The 12,013-nt window shown below is 41.9% G+C and overlaps 2 protein-coding genes across 7 annotated transcripts in view; one reads left to right on the forward strand and one right to left on the reverse strand.

Annotated features, from left to right (window-relative positions):
- LOC124775514 (tyrosine aminotransferase) overlaps positions 1–12,013 on the reverse strand; it is a 195,081-nt gene that overhangs the window by 134,182 nt on the left and 48,886 nt on the right. The window lies entirely within an intron of this gene.
- The window catches only part of LOC124777404, a 68,831-nt gene that overhangs the window by 7,918 nt on the left and 48,900 nt on the right, over positions 1–12,013 (forward strand). For 2 of the 6 annotated variants that reach the window (XR_007015722.1, XR_007015723.1), the window contains exon 2: positions 7,332–7,432. The exons of the other annotated variants lie outside the window; for them this stretch is intronic. The gene's annotated coding sequence lies outside the window, so the exon portion shown is untranslated. The remainder of the gene's footprint in view (positions 1–7,331; positions 7,433–12,013) is intronic. 6 annotated transcript variants of the gene reach the window in all.

A 12,013-nucleotide genomic window follows, 5' to 3' on the forward strand; every position in this document is an offset into this window, starting at 1 on the left:
GCCTGCTTCATTTACTGCATTTTTATATTTTCTCCTTTCATCAATTAAATTCAGTATTTCTTCTGTCACCCAAGGATTTCTACTAGCCCTCGTCTTTTTACCTACTTGATCCTCTGCTTCCTTCACTACTTCATCCCTCAAAGCTACCCATTCTTCTTCTACTGAATTTGTTTCCCCCATTCCTGACAATTGTTCCCTTATGCTCTCCCTGAAACTCTGTACAACCTCTGGTTCTTTCAGTTTATCCAGGTCCCATCTCCTTAAATTCCCACCTTTTTGCTGTTTCTTCAATTTTAATCTACAGGTCATAATCACTAGATTGTGGTCAGAATCCACATCTGCCCCTGGAAATGTCTTACAATTTAAAAACTGGCCCCTAAATCTCTGTGTTACCATTATATAATCTATCTGAAACCTCTCAGTATCTCCAGGCTTCTTCCATGTATACAACCGTCTTTCATGATTCTTGAACCAAGTGTTAGCTATGATTAAGTTGTGCTCTGTGCAAAATTCTACCAGGCGGCTTCCTCTTTCATTTCTTACCCCCAATCCATATTCACCTACTACGTTTCCTTCTCTCCCTTTTCCTACTGCCGAATTCCAGTCACCCATGACTATTAAATTTTCGTCTCCCTTCACAATCTGAATAATTTCTTTTATTTCATCATACATTTCTTCAATTTCTTCGTCATCTGCAGAGCTAGTTGGCATATAAACTTGTACTTCTGTAGTAGGCGTGGGCTTCGTATCTATATTGGCCACAATAATGCGTTCACTATGCTGTTTGTAGTAGCTTACCCGCATTCCTATTTTCCAATTCATTATTAAGCCTACTCCTGCATTACCCCTATTTGATTTTGTGTTTATAACCCTGTAGTCACCTGACCAGAAGTCTTGTTCCTATGTTCTAGATATTTTATGCGCAGACGATTAGAAGACATTAAAAACCTCGCGACACACTTTGACATGTATTCGGGACAGATGAGTGTACCGCGATACGGCGCTTGAGAAACACTGGTCTAGTCCACAGAAGACATATAGCCGTCAGGTGCACACCTACTGCAGTACTTCACCGACGATCCAACAATATGACCCGTTACGGCCGCGCGGCTATGACGACAATCCTCCTGTGCTGTAGTCAGTTGTACACTCCGCCATTGTATGGTCATCGTGCACAACCTTCTTACAACTAATAATTCCACATGATGTGCAAATAGATTTCCTGGGGAACGATATTCTGCTCCATTTGATATCTCTCACAGGCTTATAATGTGCCCTTTCACGTCAGTTAGGATCATTGGCAGTTGCTTTCATATTTTTGCTTCGGTTAATGACTTTTCATTGTCTAATGAATCCTGACCTTTCCTGTCGCAAGAGGGAGTGCTGTTGGGCCTGCAGTTACATCATCTCTTCCGTCTTAATCACTTCTCTCTGACACTGTTCTGTACATTCTCCAAGTTCGGGTTAACTTGGACCATCTTTGTGTATGTTGCGATTTTGAGAAATGTTAATGTATAGTGTTTCCGCCCGCGTAAGTTTGTATAACACTTCTTCACCTGCGAAACAATGCCATTCATGTGTAACTACAATAAATGACTGTGCCACAGAGCTGATGAAGTTCAGCGACACTTTTATGAGACGTCTAACAGGAGAATGTTAATATACATACGACACCACAGCACGTATCGTAGATTTTCCAGTGGATAGTGCATGGATGAAAGCTATCTACAATTCTTCAAAATTATGAGACAGAAAGCTGCTCAGCACTTACATTACGGAGACCTAACCTCGCCCTCACTATTAGGTGGGTCCTTCTCATTCTGGGGTCTGAATAACTTGCTCTTCCTTTTTAACCTTCCATGACTCCTCCTCCCTCGTCCCTCTCTCCTCCCCGAGGAAGGAACTATTTTTTTCCAAAAACTATGTAGTGCGAGACGAAATGATTGTGAATTGTGTAACTGAATCAGTAAGTCGGTACCAGCCCGTTATTCACCTAGTCGGATGTGGTAAACCGCCTAAAAACAACATCCAGACTAGCCAGCACACAGACCCTCGTCGTTAATCAGCCGGGTGTGCCTCCCCGAATCCCAGCAGCGGTGTGATAACGCGCGAGGCTATATTGGCGGGTCACAGTTGGCCAGCAATTCTGTCTCATAATTTAGACTGATTTTTCTATGTTTAAAAATCTCTAAAATTGTAGTTCCACGGCCCAAAAGTTTCTGCTCGCACTGCTGTTTACTTCTGGTGAGTACGCGAGGGCAGTATCCCAGAGCAGGTGCTGTGCTGCAGACCCACTCCTCGCTTCAGCAGTTCGCAACAGCCTTTTAAGTGCGCAGTGCAGGACGCAGGTTTAGGACGGCTTTTACGCTGGTCCCAGCGTGTGGGTTACGCTGCCAAGAGTGAGGCAAGCAGGCGACGCCAGTGATCATGCAAAACAAGAACTGGGAGCCGGAAACCTGTCTGGACCTTGGAAAGCAACTGCGCCTTCTGCTGTGGCACACAACCACTAACACAGTGTACACCAACCTTTCAAACTACCTCACATCGAACAACACAGCATTACAACGATATTATTTTATCCATGATGCTTTGAAAAAACCGCGGCTGCTTTCGCAAATATCACCGATGGAAAAAAAATGCAGCCAATCACGCCTTTTTTACGACTGATTTATTTCGCTGGAACCAGTTAAGGGTCTGAGCCATCGTCACATTGAAGCGACGATCTCTCGTACAGAGTTCACATTTTTTGGTATTATATGTTAATAGAATATTCATGATTTTATTGTTTACAAATGGTTTTACATTGTATACGAGGCTTTTATTTATCTGAAGAAAGGCTTCTACTTATGCAATACGGTATAGCGGTCTGCATCATTGATATGGCGTATGATGAAAATTAATTTGTGCTCTTTCTCAAGTTATGCACACAACGTATTTATTTGGCAAGGTAACAACGACATTATTAATCGACGATGACTTGAGAACACCGCAGTTGCATTCGTAAACATCACCGAAGAAAATACTGTCAGACCCCTATATTCTTAACACACAGAGAAAAATCTTTCCTTAAGTAAATGCAAAGAACTTGTATATAATGTAAAAGCTTTTATGAACAAGTAAATCATGTATATTCTGTGTATTATAGCACTAAAAATAGTGACGATGGATCCACAATTAATTCGTGAAAAAGTGTGGGTAGTTGCAATTTTTCTTCAGTAATATTTACAATATTTTAACTTGTCTGAAACTAAATGGTTCAAATGGCTCTGAGCACTATGGGACTCAACATCTGAGGTCATCAGTCCCCTAGATCTTAGAACTACTTAAACCTAACTAACTTAAGGACATCACACACATCTATGCCCGAGGCAGGATTCGAACCTGCGACCGTAACAGTCGCGCGGTTCCAGACTGAAGCGCCTAGAACCGCTCGGCCACAACGGCCAGCGGCTGAAACTAAATCTGTTGCGCTGTAAACATGCACCACTCGACTAAAATAATTGCAAAAGGCAGTATTTGAAATTGTTGTTAGGATTAAGGAAATACAATGACAAGAAAGTAAATTGCAAGGTAACATCGGAGTCGTCAGTGAAGAATATATTCACTGAAAGGATCCCACCCTCGCCTGACTGATTCCTGAGCAGTTTTCGTCCTTCTAGTGCCTTAACAGACTGATCAATGGAAGAAAAAAAAGAGAGAGAAAAGAAGAAGGAAAGAAGAGTTCTGCGATTCGTCAAGGGTTCGTTTCAACTTGACATGCCGCAGAGATGCGCAACAAACGTCACTGGCAGATGCTAGAAAAGATGTATTGTGCATTATGGAAAGACTTACTCTTGAAATTCCGTGGGCAAACACTCCTATACGTTTCAAGAAATGTGTTACCCTTATTCGAAACACATATTCTTAATGACCATACGGTAAAATGAGAGGAACTTGCACAGAAGCTTACCAACAATCATTCTGCCTAAGTTAGTTAATTACATTTGCGATAAATCCCTATGATATAGAGCATATCAAGGTTTAAAAATAAGACACGTATTCTCTATAAAAACATTACTATGTACAAGCCACTCAGACAACTAAATTTTTCACTTTACTTTTGATCGATAGTAAAATTTAATAAATGTAAACCAACCATACATAGGCGTTATCTATTTAGAAATCTGTCTATGATATAGAGATGATTTAAAATTATTTTTCTTTCCTTGTTTGCTTGGCAGTACCTTTAATTCACATTGGAGGGCGTCAAGCATTTTTTATTGGTTAGGGGCAATCAAGTCGCCGAAGTGGCTTGCAGTTGAAAGACTTGCACCGGGCTGTTGGAGCCGCACGAAATTGCTTTATTGTGGCTCCGTATGTTCCTTCTTTTTCGGCATGAATAAGTTAAAATTGTGGCTAAGGGAAATTATGTTTATACGTAGTATTATATTTATGAATGCTGCTATTATTCTCGAATTGCGCCTGGTTGAAATTTCCTAAGAGAGGAAATGCGTTGCATGACAGTTGTTGGTATGCCTAACTTACAAGGGGAGGCCGCCAATTGTGAAATTCAGATTCGATTCATACTGCGCATAATAAAAGCTCATGGCCAGAGTTGTAATGTGGCAAAGCAACAAGATGCACTTCTCAGCCGTTGTCGAGAAAATCGACAGTTAAAATAAACCGTTGCGGTGAAATACTCTCTACGATTAATAATTTTCTACAGCGTCGTGGCGCAGCGGTAAGCGCTCGGGTTCATAATCCGAAGGTCGCCGGATCGACTATCGCGCCATGCTACATTATTTTTAATTATTAGTTTTTTGTATTTCATGTATATATATATATATATATATATATATATATATATATATATATATATATATATATAAACTATTAATGAATTGCTTATGCATGTTGGTGAAGGCGGATCGCTCTCCAATTGTACCGCCTCCATTTTTCCGTTTGTTTAACAGGGTGTACCAAAGCTCTCACGTCCGCACTGATTTTCGACGATGTTACAACTTGCACTAGGGACCGCATCTACCTTCTTTCGAAGTTAGCAGGCAACTACCCTGTTATGCGGCGGCTCGTTTCGGTCCATTCAACATCGGTCCTTCAAGTGTAACGAGCGAGTAACGGAGTTTATATTTCATACCTGCCACAGCAAATTTGTGTTCGTGGGGTTTCTATTCTAATCCGAACGTTTGACTTACGCTATACGTATTCGTTTCGGAATATCGTTTCTACGTCTTCCGTTAACTATACGTGGTTAACATTATGAAGACAATTAATAACATTTGTGAAATACAACTTTGTTTGCGGAAAACATAATGATGTTCGAAGTCGCCAGTTTTTCCACGACAAACGACTTTCAACAACTTATTATATGCATAATTGTTGCAACTGATTGCCGGGAATTATATATATATATATATATATATATATATATATATATATATATATGTGTGTGTGTGTGTGTGTGTGTGTGTATGTATACACACATTTGAATTACAAAAAACAAATACCAAAAAAAAAAAAAGGTTGCATGGCGAAAGACTCGATCCGGTGACCTTCAGATTACGAACCCGAGCGCTTACCGCTGCGCCACGACGCTGTAGACAAATATCAATCGTAGTGAGTATTTCACCGCAACTGTTTCTTTGACCTGTCGATTTTCTCGACAACGGCTGAGAAGTGCATATTGGTGCTTTGCCACATTACACCTCTGGCCATGAGCATTTATTATGCGGAGTATGAATCGAATCTGAATTTCACAATTGGCGGCCTCCCCTTGTTAGACCGTTAGCTCCAGGGGCTCGAGGGTGGACACATACAGGCGGATTCAGCTGCCTCTAACTGTTCGTTGTATGCAACCTGCACTACGTCTATATCTGGAATGGTATCCAGACAGGCGACAGCCACGTAACCGACATACACGTAACTTCTCTATAAGAGCTTTGGGCGACTTTTTGGAAACTGAATCACACAGTAAAAAATACAAGTGAGGGTTGGCCATGAGTTACACGGTATTTTTGGACCAAGATATACGTTACTTGTGACATTGTTATCCAATCTTTTTTTGTGTAATTAATGGTGTAGTCACACATGTTTTGGATGACTCTACTAGTTTATTCCATTTATGGTACTTAATCGTTCGTAAACGGTTCAGAAACTTCGTCTTGTAATATGTGTTACACCATGCAATCAACAGCAGATAACAAAATGGGAAGTGTGCAAGTAACAACTTTCTGGTGTATAACCTGTAAACCATATACGAAAGATTGAGTATTATAAACGAATAAACTTACAGGGACATCCAAAATCTGTGTGACTTCACCGCTAATTACACAAAGAAAGGTTAGAGATACGTGGATAATTATTGCAGAAATAAGGTACATCCCGGTCCAAAAATACCGTGTAACTCATTTTTTACAATATGATTCCAATTGCTAACAGTCGCATGAAGCTATGAGAGGGAACTTGTATCGATTACGTGGCTGACGCTTGTCTGGATACCGTTCCTGATACATATGTGCTGTGGATTGCATAAAACGAATCGCTAGGGGCACCTGAATCACCCCGTACACGCATTGGCCTGAACATAATCCGCACCAATGTAAGCCCCATCGTTAATTCTGAGAGGGGAAAAAGAAAGAAACTGAGTGAAGAAAGAAAGTCACATTACCTTACAGAAACTCTTTACCATATTGTCACTCTTACTCACATTTTTTTTATTTTGTGGCATAGGTAAATTATACAGTAATACCAGTCTTGTAGTCACCGTCTTCAATGATGTCACTATTAAATTCATTACCCACATTTGCTTCTTTACTACGAGAATTTTCGTCGGCCCCCCTGAAATGTACTTTGTCCTCGCTATAATACAGGGCACTGGACACACAGCAGTTTTGAATCCTTTGATTCAAATCTGCTGTTGGCTTTTTAATCTCGCCAGATGGATAGAGTGCATGGTCACTTTTAAAAGTCAATTGAGAAAGTGTGTTCGGAGACGGTCTTTAAATGGCTTGTTCACAGCGGCATCAAGCACGTGCAGTTTCGAAGTCATATCTCCAAGTGTAATGACTTCATGTATTATGTGGATTTAAAGGCCTCCAGCACTAGCGTAGCTCTTTTAGTGAGCAGCGCACCAGGTCTGCGGTGCAAAACGGTACCTAGCATGTCCATAATTAATTCTGTTGTCATGTAGTCTTTTTCTTGGTAGCGAATCATAAACCCCTTGGGCTAAGTTTTACGTTTCAGAATAACATTGGGGGAGAGGGGAGGGAAGGCAGCCTTCCTCGCTCTGCCGTAACTGCTAACATAGCAATAATTCTTTGTTTTTCCTTTTCCAGTTATTCACAGTGGGATAGTTTTCGCCCTTTTGCGCTCAACTGCTGCTACTCAGCATATCTCAAAAAAGAGCTTCTCGTCGGAGTTGCCGATGATGTGGCAGGTAAAAGTTCGCTGTCGCATTAGGACTATGTTACTCTGTAAGTATCTCAGTAAAATCTTCTGGCAGTCTCTTGTGCCAGTGAAGTAGAGGCCACTTCCACCGTAAGCCTGCGGCACCAACCAATACTCCCACAAAATACGAAATCCTTTCTGTGGTATGTTCAAGGTCTTTGCAATTTGCAAGGGCGTCAGCTGTATTGTTTGTTGGGAGATAGGTATACGATTCTTTTACGAAGAGAAGAATTCTAGATTCAAGTTCAGTATATTCCTCAGCTTTTCATCCTCTGTAGGATTTGCTTGATGAAATAGATTGCAGCTTACTCTCAAATGCGATACAATGCCGCACGTTAAATATGTCCAAACCATACTTTTGCTAGTTTCTCTGTTAGATGTACTCTTAGACCTAGATGCAGTTGGTTAAAATTTTGGTGGCGAAAGAAGTATCTATCATCATTATTTCAGCGACGAAGGAATGAGAAATGGTGGTCAAACCCCTCTGTGATATATGAAGGAGTGGTGCAACACTGATGACTGTGATCCGCCAGTATACTGGACGCCTTTTGAGGGGAGTAGATAATAAGCTAGCTCCCGTTTTCATACTCATTCCCTCTCTTTAAATCCCGGTGCATTCTATACAACAATTCCCTGACTTCATTTACACGGATAGAAACCTAGATTTACACATATCGGCCCGCGACTGGAGAATATGAGTGATAGATCGTCTTCAATTTATCAAATCCTCTCGCACTCATTTCTAAGCTCCACAGACGTCACCTGCATATGTTTTTAGGCTAACAGGCGTAGCAGTAAGTCTAAGCATAGCAATTGCTCACCCACAGCTTAGACTTCGTTCCAAAAAGAAACTTTCACTGTCTATGACGGGAACACGGAACATATAATACATTCTCCCATAACTGATTCTCCGCCACATCCCTGGCAAACTAATGAAAACATGTGAATCTACAAGAGACGTAACGACATGTTGAGGTTCTGAGAGTGGTCGAGAAGTGGCCTCCCGCAGACTTAGACGGAAAAACACCTTCCCCGAGATAGGCTAAATCCGGTTTTTCAAGTTCCTATCTATCACAGTAATCTACTCGTAATACTTCAGGAGATTAATTTCTGCTCCCACTTCTTTCAGCGTAAACGCATCAATCTCGGCGGCGTCTCAGCACTGCGTTCGAAAATTTCTTATTTATAGTTCAATGTAATTTTCTTGTACGTTTCTTTATGGTAAAACAGTATTGGAAACAATCGGATATTATAAACTCTCGTGCTTTTCTGTGCAGTACGTCTGCCTCTACATCTGTACTCTGCAGTCCATAGCGAGCGTAGTTCCTATTGTACCACATACTTCTTCGTGGCCCTTACGGGAGCCATACTGTATAGGGTTGTGGTATATTCCTAGGTTCCTAAATTAATACTGTTTGTTGAAATATGTAAATATGCCTTCACTACTATTTTCAAATGTTCCAGTATTTCCTTGAGTCAGAGAGACCTGTGACAAATCACAGTGCCATTCTTTAAGTACACTATTTGATCAAATGTATCCGGACACCTATTAGCGGACACTATTACAGATTTCGCCCATCCTTCACGTTTATCACGTCTTGAACTCTGCTGGTAAGACTTTCAATGAAGTGTCTGTGGGCGAATGGCAGCCCCATTCTTCCTCAAGAGCCGAAACCAGACAAGGCAGTGGCGTTGTCCACTGGATCTGGATCGAAGTTTACATTCTCAAAGGCATTCCACTGGGTTCAGGGCTGGACACTTGAAAGGCCAGTCCATTTCAGGAATTTTGTTGTCCGCAAACCACTGCCTCACAGATATTGCTTTGTAAGGGAGTGCATTATCATGATGTTACTAAAAAGCGTCGTCCCTGAACTGTTGCCCTGCTATACGCATTCCGTAATGATGTAAAACGTATTCATATCATTTCGCATTTGGTGTTTTCTTGAGTGCAATAAGGGGACCGAATCTTAAGCACAAAAAACGCCCCCATACCTAACACCACCTCCTCTGGACTTCGCTGTTGGCACTTCACATGATGGCAGGTAACGCACTCCTGGCATTTTCCAAACCCTTCCATGGAATTGTCACAGGGTATAGCGTGAGTCATCACCGCAGATCACTCGTTTCCAGTCGTGTACTGTCCAGTGGCGTCGCTCTTTAACCACGTAAAACATCGCGCTTGATTATTGTACTCTATTCTTTTTATCTAACTACGCACTGTCACGATGCTAGCTGAACTGCTGTTAGCACTTTGGAAATAAAGAGTAATTCGTTTTGCTGACTGCACGCTTTTTTTTTTTCAATCAGTCTCCGTAGTGCTCGACGGTTCCTGTCCGTCAGTACGTGAGGTCCGCCAGGTTTCGGTTTAGCTGTGATCGACCCTTCGCATTTCCATTACACTGTGACATCACCAACAGTCGACTTGGGCAGCTTTATAAGGATTGAAATGTTCTTGATGGATTTGTTACCCAAGGTACATTCATTGACTGGTACACGTTTGAAATTACTGAGTTCTCCTCACACACCTATTGTGCTGTTACTCCTATACTGACAGCACAACACTCTCCTCCTCCTTTTATACGGGGGGGGGGGGGGGGCGGGGGTTGTTCTCTCGTGACACTTAGCAGTCAATTTCGTGTTACATAGGGGTATGCGGATACTTTAGATCATACAGTGTAGGTTCAAAATCACCTCCTCCCATACACTCGAGCAATATTCTAGGGTGGGTCGCACGGATATTTTGTGATCAGTCTCCTTTGTAGACTCACAGCATGGTTCCAGTCTCCTACCAATGAACCGAGATTCCATTACTTTTCCATGGGGCAAGCCTGAGGTTGTGTATTGTGTATTGAACCGGGGACATAGAAACCCCGGAAACGCTTCGTCCCCGCTGTAGCCCTTAGTGGTTCACAACCCCGCGACAGGCTACAGCAGTCCACGCACCCCACCGCCGCCCCACACCGAATCCAGGGTTATTTTGCGGTTCGACCCCAGTGCCCCCCCCCCCCCCCCTTTATCCCCGGGAACGTCTCATATCAGACGAGTGTAACACCAAATGTTTGTGTAAGTATGGTGTACGCGTATGTGGAGACAGTGCTTGCGCAGCAATCGCCGACATAGTGTAACTGAGGCCGAATAAGGAGAACCAGCCCGCATTCGCCGAGGCAGATGGAAAACCGCCTTAAAAACCATCCACAGGCTGGCCGGCACACCGGACCTCGGCACAAACCCGCGGGCGGATTCGTGCCGGGGACCGGCACGCCTTCCCTCTCGGGAAGCAGCGCATTAGACCGCGCGGCTAACCGGGAGGGCAAGCTTGAGGTTATTTCTGCTTGTGTCGATAACTCTTCATTAAAGTTAAGATGCTACGTCCCCCTCCTTTCCGCCCCCTTGCCAAGTAAACCAGAATGCAGCACTCAAAATTGTAAAAATATTAAGGGTAGGACGCGTACAAGAACAGATTTTATCGCCCTATCATGACTGTAAGGAAATAGAATGTCAGCCACTGACAGAACAAAATCTACCTGTAACAGAAAGTTAATCTGATATGTATGCGTTTTCTGACGAAATCTTATTACCATATGCACTTTGACGGGTATCAACTTTTCACATAATCAGTATAGTCAAGGAGCGCATTTCGAGAGGCAAAACTCTTAGTACTTGTATATACAATGCGAACGACGTATATAAGACGTACTTAATTGTAATGAGTGTAGGTTAACTTTAAGTAAAGAAAAAAAGTGCAAACAATGTTGAAAGAGGTTGTAAACAGTTATCCATTAACAGTCTTCGTAAATGCCCTGATACGAAGTTAGTTATCTCCTTGGGTATTACAAATTGAAATGAATTCCCTTGTCTTGTAAGCCTACCGGTTTAATATCCTTGAAGTGTACAAGTAAACTGTGTGCAATACCACTGTGCTGGTGAAGAGAAAACGAGCCTTGTGCTCTTAGCAAGGAGTGGCCTAGTGCGATACAGCGATCCCTTGCCCCTGTACGCTGCTCTCGATTGTGCAATGTCATTGCGGTTCATTCTACCAGGACCAGGAGTAGGCCATCTAGCGCCAGGCAGAAGTAAGGCTTTTGGCTGGGAGCGAGTATGGTGGAAATACTAATTAATTTTCGCAATTTGCTGCTAATATCAATAAATGTCCTTAGATAGAATATCAAACTAATCTGAAATTATTCTAGCGACTGAATACGTAAAAATACGTTTGAAAAAAAATTTTGTTTACAACAATGTTTTTGGTTGAGTCTAGGTATTACATCGAAGGCTCCACAGACGTCTTTCATAGGGTTGCCTCATTTACGAAGAACAAAAACTAAACTGAAAATATCTTCCGTAACACCAGAGGAAGGGCATCATATGACTCATAGAGGATACACACGTGTACAGGATGAGTCACTTAAGAAGTTAACCTTCCTGAAATTCTTAACATGTCGTAATTACGTTTTCGCCTTGACGAACTGTAAGAAAATCTTCAATAATCTACAAATGTTCTCTTGTCGCAACAATATTAATTTCAAAGATACGGATACCAATTTGTCTTTTTGTTTTCAAATTAATTTAT

The sequence above is a fragment of the Schistocerca piceifrons genome, chromosome 2 (genome assembly GCF_021461385.2).
Source record: "Schistocerca piceifrons isolate TAMUIC-IGC-003096 chromosome 2, iqSchPice1.1, whole genome shotgun sequence".
NCBI lineage: Eukaryota > Metazoa > Arthropoda > Insecta > Orthoptera > Acrididae > Schistocerca > Schistocerca piceifrons.